This window comes from Plectropomus leopardus, chromosome 22 (assembly GCF_026936395.1).
Source record: "Plectropomus leopardus strain MGB_pleo_1.0 chromosome 22, ASM2693639v1, whole genome shotgun sequence".
NCBI classification, from domain to species: Eukaryota; Metazoa; Chordata; class Actinopteri; order Perciformes; family Serranidae; genus Plectropomus; species Plectropomus leopardus.
Genome location: NC_142197.1, coordinates 17,746,307 through 17,756,974, shown reverse-complemented (window position 1 = coordinate 17,756,974; position 10,668 = coordinate 17,746,307). Strand labels below are relative to the sequence as shown.

General features: G+C 36.5%; 2 long non-coding RNA genes across 2 annotated transcripts; one reads left to right on the top strand and one right to left on the bottom strand.

Moving 5' to 3' along the window:
- Positions 1-1,919: 1,919 nt before the first annotated feature.
- On the top strand, positions 1,920-2,973 carry LOC148185894 (uncharacterized). Its single transcript, XR_015775507.1, has 3 exons — positions 1,920-2,455; positions 2,639-2,679; positions 2,777-2,973. It is a non-coding gene; the product is annotated as an uncharacterized LOC148185894 (long non-coding RNA).
- Positions 2,974-6,876: 3,903 nt separating this feature from the next.
- LOC148185893 (uncharacterized) lies at positions 6,877-7,614 on the bottom strand. The gene is made up of 3 exons (XR_015775589.1): positions 7,312-7,614; positions 7,083-7,123; positions 6,877-6,985 (listed from the first exon to the last, which is right to left on the bottom strand). It is a non-coding gene; the product is annotated as an uncharacterized LOC148185893 (long non-coding RNA).
- Positions 7,615-10,668: the final 3,054 nt, after the last annotated feature.

The following is a 10,668-nucleotide window of genomic DNA, read 5'->3' as shown; positions in this document are numbered from 1 at the left end:
AAAAGAGGTAGTTTACCAGAGAGCATGCAGCAAGCTGTAATAACCCTTATCCATAAAAATATCCATGTGTGGAAGCTACTGACCAGTTTCATTGATAAATGTAGATGCCAAAATATTATACATTTTCCCCTTTTTAAGGGTACAAGGCAGGGATGCCACTCGAGCCCACTCATTTTTGCATTGGCATTAGAGCCATTAGCTGCTGCCAGCAGAAAAAAATGTCAATATTAAGGGAATTGTGGCAGGAAAAATAGAACACAAATTACTGTTGTACGCAGATGACATTTTGTTACTAAACACAAATCCAGAAACAGCAGTACCACAGATATTGTCATTGATTGACTCCTTCTCTTTTATATCAGGTTACAAAATAAATTGTGGAAAATCAGGTCCTTATCAGTGATGTGCCCACTATCTATTAGAAAAATTGTCAGTTTCGATGGCTTCCTTCAGGTTTAATTTATTTGGGTATCAAGATCATCCCAGGTCTAAAAAACATAAAGAAAAACCTTCTCCCACTTACACAGAAAACTGAAAGTATTTTACAAAATTGAACTAAATTAAACTTATCGTTGTTGGATAAAATTAACCTCTTAAAAATGGTAACAGTTCTACAAATCAACTAAGTTACATATCTCCTGCCTTTAGGTTTCCCTCCTCCAATGCTGGCAAGGTTTAATAAGGCTTTCTTTCTGTGGGCAGGCAATAGACCCTCTTTTAACTGAACAAAATTGTGTGCCGCTAACGAGGAAGGGGGTCTTAGTGTACCAAGAGTGGACTGGTACCACTATCTTTAATTCAGCTGTCTAAAATACATATTGCAGGAGATCAAGCTCCTGGGTGGGTCTCAATTAAGAAGGAACTTGTAGTGTTTTTCCCATTCAGGCTTTTATATCTCAAACAGGTGAAGAAATTCCATTCCATAATCCACTGCTGACATTTTCAAGGGAAACTTGGAGATTATCACACCAGATCATAGGATCAAAGTCGTCATTCACAAAAACATCCTCACTGTGGCATAACAAGCTGTTGAAGGAGGGTAAGTAAACTCATTTTTAAGACATGGGTGATATACAAAAGTGTGACCAAAACATCACCGTATAGTATGTTGTCAAAAATGTGACAGAAACCTCATAGTATAGAAAGTTAAAAATGTGACCAAAACCTCATAGTATTGTATGTCAACAAAACGTCCGAAACCCCCATTTATTCACTTTTTGCACTGTTGTCAGTGAAAATCTGTTTTTGAGCAAAGTGATGGGAGACAAAATGCTTATTTTATTATTATTTCTACTTTTTTTTTTTAAAGTCGGTTCTATGATACCATGTAAGCGTAAGATTTAAAGAAAAAAGCTGAATGCACTGTGCTGAATGTGATCAAAATGTGTATCAGCCATAATATCTGTGTTTTGTTTACACCATAGAGCAGTATTAATTGTACTGCTTGTGTTTTCAGCTGCTGGAAGCGAGGAGAGCTGTCTTGGCCACCAACCGCATACAACCCCAAGCGTCTCATGTAGTAAGAGTTGTAGTTGTTTTATTTTTCTAAAAATAAAGCTTTACTATTTTTAAAATGTTCCTGGCAAATGTTTCTTTTTTTTCTCAATTAACTAATCTTGTGACAGGTGTCTCCAGTAACTGTAAAATATTAATTCTAACAATAATTATATCAGTAATAATAATACCAATGATAAATTATTATTATCGTAATACTGATGGGAAGGGCAAACCACCTACTGTCCAGCAGGGTTTCCACCCCGGTTAAAATGTGTTTGGTTTGGTTGCGTGAGTAAAGCAGGTGAATATTATGCCTGTGGTTGCTGCTTTTAGAATCAGCTGACACAGGTAATTTTTGAAGTTCGGTTGAGAGACAAGACAGAAGAACACCATATGACAGCAGAGCAGACAGATATAAACAAGTCTGTCTTTTTGCCGCTAATCCTATCAACATACTCTAAAAAGAGACGTAAAGTGGAGAATCTAGGCTTTCCACTGATATCAGATATGCTCTGTTTAGACATCCAGACGCTCCGCACTGAACGTGAATACATCATCAGTTTCTGCGCATTGATTCGCCAGTGAAACTCAAGTTGTTCCGTCCTCTGAGCCAAACAGCGACGGCTGCAAAGGCTTTGTCCCGCCTCCTGTGTCCCGATTGGATGACAATTTTAGTATTCATCTGTTCTTCACGGAAATTTGAACACACGGAGGGAAAACGAGACGAAGTACGTGCGTTCATTTACATGGAAAACATACCCAAAAATAACAGAGTAGCAAGACAGAGCTGAGCAAAATGCAAGACCAAAATGTCAAAATGACGGTGAACAGCTGAGGAGGCGCTGGATTCATTTTGTTTGAAGGAGTGGCCTCGCGACGCTGCAGCTGATCCTCATCACAATCAGCTGATGCAGCAGGAGGAGGACACGCAGGACAGCGGACACTTTGGAGATATTAGGTGAGTAACTTATTTTTTACTCTGTACTTTAAGGAAATCTCTTTGCACGACTCTCTGAGTGAATTAAATGTTACAATTCAAGAATATAAATGTGTGATGTGCCACATTGACGATGCCTGCTGCTCAAACCCACATATATATGTTCACCAAAGTGACTTTGATGTTGTTTTCTGTGTTTTATAGGAAACTGATGGAAACCACAGGCACTATGATACGATGCAAAGGTAAGATTTAAAGAAAAAAGCTGAATGCACTGTGCTGAATATGAATGTGTTGTGTTAACGCCACAGAGCAGTATTAATTGTACTGCTTGTGTTTCAGCTGCTGGAGGTGAGGAGAGCAGTCTTGGCCAACATCTCTGCTATGTTGATTTTTTTGTTCTTTTGTAGCTGTTTTTTATTTCTTAAAATAAAGCTTTACTATTTTTAAAATGTTTCTGGTAAATGTGTCGTTTTTTTTTTCTCAATGAACTGATATTGTGACAGGTGTCTCCAGTAACTGTAAAATATTAATTCTAACAATAATTATATCAGTAATAATGATACCATAGAACACCATATGACAGCAGAGCAGACAGATATATAAAACTTAGTTGCTTATCGGTCTGACTCATATATTAGTAGCATTTTTAACAGATGTCACTGCTGGTAATGAGCTAAATAGCACATCTGAGAAGATTGTGTTATCAGAATGTTTGGCTGAGTGGTGAGAGCAGGTGTTTGGTGTTCTTGAGGTTGTTGGTTCAAGTCTTACTTGTTATAAGTTACTGTTGACTTTTATGCCATGATTCAAATGAAAATATCAGCTCTGCCAAGAACTTAGTTGCATATTGGTATGACCCATGTCTCAGTTGAGTTTTTAACACACGTCACCGCTAAATGAGCTAGATAGAACATCCGATAGAAGTATGGTGTCTGGAGGTTTGGCTGAGTGGATAATGCAAGTGTCTGTGATTTCTGAGGTTGTTGGTTTGAGTCTCACTTGACACAAGGCACATTTTGTTCTTATTCCATGAATCAAATAAAAATATGAGCCCTACTAACAATTTGGTAGATTATCGGTCCGTCTCACACAGTCAAGTTTTCAATAGCTGCCATTGGTGACACTCAGATGAAAGGGACGCTGAATGATGGCAGGATGTCTGGAGGTTTGGCTCAGTGGATAGAGCAAGAGGATAGTAACCAAGAGATTGTTGGTTCAAATCCAGCATGGAACATGTAGCTTTTGGAGACTGTCATGTGAGCACAGAGTTAATAAAGTTAATAAATCATTATTAATCAACTTTTCATGCCTAATTTGTTCTGCAATTTCACAATCAGTGTCTAAACTGTATTAAACTACAGCCAAAAGATATTTTATGCAATTAATAAAAAAAATAAAAAATCGGCTTTTATATATCGGTCTAAAATTGACAGACGTCGCTGCCGATACTGGTTTTACCTGTTTTGGGACCACTTTACCTGTTTTTCAGCCAAAACGATATATAAATCAACTTTTCATGCCTTAATTTGTTCTGCAATATCACAATCAGTGTCTAAACTGTATTAAACTACAGCCAAATGATATTTTATGCAATTTTAAAAAAAAGAAATATCGGCTTTTATATATCTGTCTAAAATTGACAGACGTCGCTGCCGATACTGGTTTTACCTGTTTTGGGACCACTTCACCTGTTTTTCAGCCAAAACGATATATAAATCAACTTTTCATGCCTTAATTTGTTCTGCAATATCACAATCAGTGTCTAAACTGTATTAAACTACAGCCAAATGATATTTTATGCAATTTAAAAAAAAAATGGCATATATCTGTTCGACAGTAAGCGACTGGTTTTACCTGGGACCACTTCACTGTTTTTCAGCCAAGCGTTATATAAATCAACTTTTCAAATGTTCTGCAATATCACAATCAGTGTCTAAACTGTATTAAACTACAGCCAAATGATATTTTATGCAATTAAAAAAAAAAGAAATATCGGCTTTTATATATCTGTCTAAAATTGACAGGCATTAAGCTGCCCGATACTGGTTTTACCTGTTCTGGGACCACTTCACCTGTTTTTCAGCCAAAACGTTATATAAATCAACTTTTCATGCCTTAATTTGTTCTGCAATGTCACAATCAGTGTCTAAACTGTATTAAACTACAGCCAAATAATATTTTATGCAATTAAAAAAAAAAAGAAATATCGGCTTTTATATATCTGTCTAAAATCGACAGACGTCGCTGCCGATACTGGTTTTACCTGTTTTGGGACCACTTCACCTGTTTTCAGCCAAAATGTTATATAAATCAACTTTTCATGCCTTAATTTGATCTGTAATATCACAATCAGTGTCTAAACTGTATTAAACTGCAGCCAAAAGATATTTTATGCAATTAAAAAAAAAAAAGAAATATCGGCTTTTATATATCTGTCTAAAATCGACAGACGTCGCTGCCGATACTGGTTTTACCTGTTTTGGGACCACTTCACCTGTTTTAAGCCAAAATGATATATAAATCAACTTTTCATGCCTTAATTTGTTCTACAATATTACAATCAGTGTCTAAAGTGTATTAAACTACAGCCAAATGATATTTTATGCAATTAAAAAAAAAAGAAATATCGGCTTTTATATATCTGTCTAAAATCGACAGACGTCGCTGCCGATACTGGTTTTACCTGTTTTGGGACCACTTCACCTGTTTTCGGCCAAAATGTTATATAAATCAACTTTTCATGCCTGAATTTGATCTGTAATATCACAATCAGTGTCTAAACTGTATTAAACTGCAGCCAAAAGATATTTTATGCAATTAAAAAAAAAAAGAAATATCGGCTTTTATATATCTGTCTAAAATCGACAGACGTCGCTGCCGATACTGGTTTTACCTGTTTTGGGACCACTTCACCTGTTTTCAGCCAAAATGTTATATAAATCAACTTTTCATGCCTTAATTTGTTCTGCAATATCACAATCAGTGTCTAAACTGTATTAAACTACAGCCAAATGATATTTATGCAATGAAAAAAAAAAATTGGCTTTTATATATCTGTCTAAAATCGACAGACGTAGCTGCCAACACTGGTTTTACCTGTTTATATATATTTAGACAGATATATAAAAGCCAATTTTTTTTTTTTTTAAATTGCATAAAATATCATTTGGCTGTAGTTTAATACAGTTTAGTGGTGATATTACAGAACATGAAATTGATTTATATAACATTTTGGCTGAAAACAGGTGAAGTACATAACAGGTAATAACCAGTTTCGCAGATGTCGATTTTAGACAGATATAAAAGGCATGAAAATTTTCTTTATTTAATTGCATAAATAACTAAGATGCTGACAGTTTAAACAGTTTAGAATCACTGATTGTGATATTATGTTTATCAAATTAAGGCATGAAAAGTTGATATATAACATTTAGGCTGAAACAGGTGAAGTGGTCCAGATCAAATTAAAAAGGCATCATTTATACATTTAGCTGAAACAAGTGAATGATCCCAAAGCAAATCAAAATATCTGCAGTTAATACAGTTTAAACATTGATTGTGATATTGCAGAACGATGATGTGATATTAAAGGCATTGATCAATGATTTATTAACTTTATTAACTCTGTGCTCACATGACAGTCTCCAAAAGCTACATGTTCCATGCTGGATTTGAACCAACAATCTCTTGGTTACCATCCTCTTGCTCTAGCCACTGAGCCAAACCTCCAGACATCTTGACATCATTCAGCGTCGCTTTAATCTGAGTGTCACTAATGGCAGCTGTTGAAAACTTGACTGTGTGAGACAGACCAAAAATCTACCAAGTTGTTAGTAGGGCTGATATTTTTATTTGATTCATGGAATAAGAACAAAATGTGCCTTGTGTCAAGTGAGACTCAAACCAACAACCTCAGAAATCACAGACACTTGCATTATCCACTCAGCCAAACCTCCAGACACCATACTTCTATCGGATGTTCTATCTAGCTCATTTAGCGGTGACGTGTTAAAAACTCAACTGAGACATGGGTCATACCAATATGCAACTAAGTTCTTGGCAGAGCTGATATTTTCATTTGAATCATGGCATAAAAGTCAACAGTAACTTATAACAAGTAAGACTTGAACCAACAACCTCAAGAACACCAAACACCTGCTCTCACCACTCAGCCAAACATTCTGACAACACAATCTTCTCAGATGTGCTATTTAGCTCATTACCAGCAGTGACAGCTGTTAAAAATGCTACTAATATATGAGTCAGACCGATAAGCAACTAAGTTTTATATATCTGTCTGCTCTGCTGTCATATGGTGTTCTATGGTATCATTATTACTGATATAATTATTGTTAGAATTAATATTTTACAGTTACTGGAGACACCTGTCACAATATCAGTTCATTGAGAAAAAAAAACGACACATTTACCAGAAACATTTTAAAAATAGTAAAGCTTTATTTTAAGAAATAAAAAACAGCTACAAAGGAACAAAAAAATCAACATAGCAGAGATGTTGGCCAAGACTGCTCTCCTCACCTCCAGCAGCTGAAACACAAGCAGTACAATTAATACTGCTCTGTGGCGTTAACACAACACATTCATATTCAGCACAGTGCATTCAGCTTTTTTCTTTAAATCTTACCTTTGCATCGTATCATAGTGCCTGTGGTTTCCATCAGTTTCCTATAAAACACAGAAAACAACATCAAAGTCACTTTGGTGAACATATATATGTGGGTTTGAGCAGCAGGCATCGTCAATGTGGCACATCACACATATATAAATTTTTGAATTGCAACATTTAATTCACTCAGAGTCGTGCAAAGAGATTTACTTAAAGTACAGAGTAAAAAATATATTAAGTTACTCACCTAATATCTCCAAAGTGTCCGCTGTCCTGCGTGTCCTCCTCCTGCTGCATCAGCTGATTGTGATGAGGATCAGCTGCAGCGTCGCGAGGCCACTCCTTCAAACAAAATGAATCCAGCGCCTCTTCAGCTGTTCACCGTCATTTTGACATTTTGGTCTTGCATTTTGCTCAGCTCTGTCTTGCTACTCTGTTATTTTTGGGTATGTTTTCCATGTAAACAAACACGCGTACTTCGTCTCGTTTTCCCTCTGCGTGCGTTCGAATTTCCGTGAAGAACAGTTGAATACTAAAATTGTCATCCAATCGGGACACAGGAGGCGGGACAAAGCCTTCGCAACCCTTGCTGTTTGGCTCAGAGGACGGAACCACATGGGTTTCACTGGCGAATCAATGCGCAGAAGTAACCACGTTCAGTGCAGAGCGTCTGTGTGTCTAAACAGAGCATATCTGATATCAGTGGAAAGCTTAGATTCTCCACTTTATGTCTCTTTTAAAGCATGTTGATAGGATTAGCGGCTCAAAAGTCACACTTTAGATGGAATTCTTTATAAATACGACAACACTTCGCTCATCTCTTATCCAGCATCTTTCCACTGCTTCTGCTTCTGTTTTTTTTTTTTTTTTTTAAATTTATCAGGGCTGGATTTAATTTTTGGGGGCCTGGTGCCCCAGTCTAACTGCCTTATTTTGATTTCGCCCATTTTCTCAGTGGGAATTATGTTGGGCTGTTGGCAGCTGTAAAAATAATGCTGTTCTCTACACCCTCACTGTAACTATAATAGACTAGTGCAGGTGATGAAGAGTTGCAGGAAATTTGTTTTAAATGACATTTAAACACAGGGCACACCACGGGATGGCAGGCTTTGACCCGACTTGGCTATCACAACTAGTGAATATTGTCATACAGATGTGTTCAGGGTGGGACTCTGATCAAACCTATGAAGTTTCAGGTGGATCGGAAAATGTACACCAAAGTTATAACAATTTCCTGTGTTATGGCGAGACATCAAAATTGTATGCCAAGTCATGGGAAAGCAGTAACAGTGTTGCACAGACCTGTGATAAGTTTTCATCGCCAAGGAGCTGAGAATAGACACACCACATTTGAAGTTGATTGTATTAATCCTGTAAGACAAAATGAGCACAAAATTCGAAATGGCTGACTTCCTGTTGGGTTTGGGGGGAGGGTCCAAGAGGCTTTTTTGTGCATCTGGGCATGATACATAAATGTACCAAATTTTGTAATTGTAGGTAAAACCGGCCATTGGGGCTATGCTTTAGGGGGTACTGTGGAGCCATTTTGCCACGCCGGTTTTGGAAATCACCAAAATATGAAATATTTCGCCAGGCTGGACAAGTGTACCAACTTCCATGAGTTTTTGAGCATGTTTAGACCTATGTTGTGACATGTTGAAAAAATGACCGAAAACATGACATTTTAGCATGTCGAAAAAACTACCAAAAATCGCATACTGTCGCATAGCAAAAAATGTCAATACATAATATACTATTACCTTTGTGGCATTTTTTTTAACATGCTGATTTATGATGTTTTCAGCCTTTTTTGGCATTCTTTCCCCACTTGTTTACTATAACGCCTTTCTACAAGCTATCATATCTCGTTTTCAGCCATTTTTAGGAGCGGCCAAATTTTGACTTTTTCGACAAAATATGCTATTGCCTTTATAGCCTTTTTTTTTGACATGGTAAATTATGATGTTTTGGGCCTTTTTTGGCCTTTATTCCCACTTTCTATGCTATAACGTGTCTCTACAAGATATTATATGTCATTTTCCTCCATTTTTAGGAGCGGTCAAATTTTTACCTTGGACATACTATACCATTGCCCTTTGGGACATTTTTTGGCATGCTTGATTATTAGGTTTTTGGCCTTTTTTGGCCTTTATTCCCACTTTGTATGCTATGACCCATCTCTACAAGCTATTTTATGACGTTTTCAGCCAATTTTTAGGAGCAGTAAAATGTTGACTTTTTCGACATGATATACTATTGTCTTTTTTGACATCTTTTTTTACGTGCTACATTATGAGGTTTTTGACCTTTTCTGGCCGTTATTCCCACTTTGTATGTTATAATGCGTCTCTACAAGCTGTAATATGTCGATTTTAGCTATTTTTAGGAGTGGTCAAATTTTCACTTTTTGGACATTGCCTTTTGGGCCATTTTTTTAACATGCTAAATTTTAAGGTTTTGGGACTTTTTTGGCATTTATTCCTGCTTTGGATGCTATAGCGTGTCTATACAAGGTATTATATGTTGTTTTCAGCCATTTTTAGGAGCGGTCAAATTTTTTACTTTTTCGACATACTATACTATTGCCTTTGTGGCCAATTTTTTGACATGCTAAATTATGAGGTTTTTGGCCATATTCTGACTTTATTCCCACTTTGCATGTTATAAGGCGTCTCTGCAAGCTATTTTAGGACGTTTGCAGCCATTTTTAGGAGCAGTCAAATTTTGACTTTTTCGACATACTATACTATTGCCTTTGTGGCCAATTTTTTGACACGCTAAATTATGAGGTTTTTTTTTGCTTTTTCTGAGTTTATTCCCACTTTGCATGTTATAAGGCGTCTCTGCAAGCTATTTTATGATGTTTGCAGCCATTTTTAGGAGGGGTCAAATTTTGACTTTTTCGACATACTATACTATTGCCTTTGTGGCCAATTTTTTGACATGCTAAATTATGAGGTTTTTGGCCATATTCTGACTTTATTCCCACTTTGCATGTTATAAGGCGTCTCTGCAAGCTATTTTAGGACGTTTGCAGCCATTTTTAGGAGCGGTCAAATTTTGACTTTTTCGACATACTATACTATTGCCTTTGTGGCCAATTTTTTGACATGCTAAATTATGAGTTTTTATTGCTTTTTCTGAGTTTATTCCCACTTTGCATGTTATAAGGCGTCTCTGCAAGCTATTTTATGATGTTTGCAGCCATTTTTAGGAGCGGTCAAATTTTGACTTTTTCGACATACTATACTATTGCCTTTGTGGCCAATTTTTTGACATGCTAAATTATGAGGTTTTTGGCCATATTCTGACTTTATTCCCACTTTGCATGTTATAAGGCGTCTCTGCAAGCTATTTTATGACGTTTGCAGCCATTTTTAGGAGCGGTCAAATTTTGACTTTTTCGACATACTATACTATTGCCTTTGTGGCCAATTTTTTGACATGCTAAATTATGAGGTTTTTGGCCATATTCTGACTTTATTCCCACTTTGCATGTTATACGGCGTCTCTGCAAGCTATTTTAGGACGTTTGCAGCCATTTTTAGGAGCGGTCAAATTTTGACTTTTTCGACATACTATACTATTGACTTTGTGGCCAATT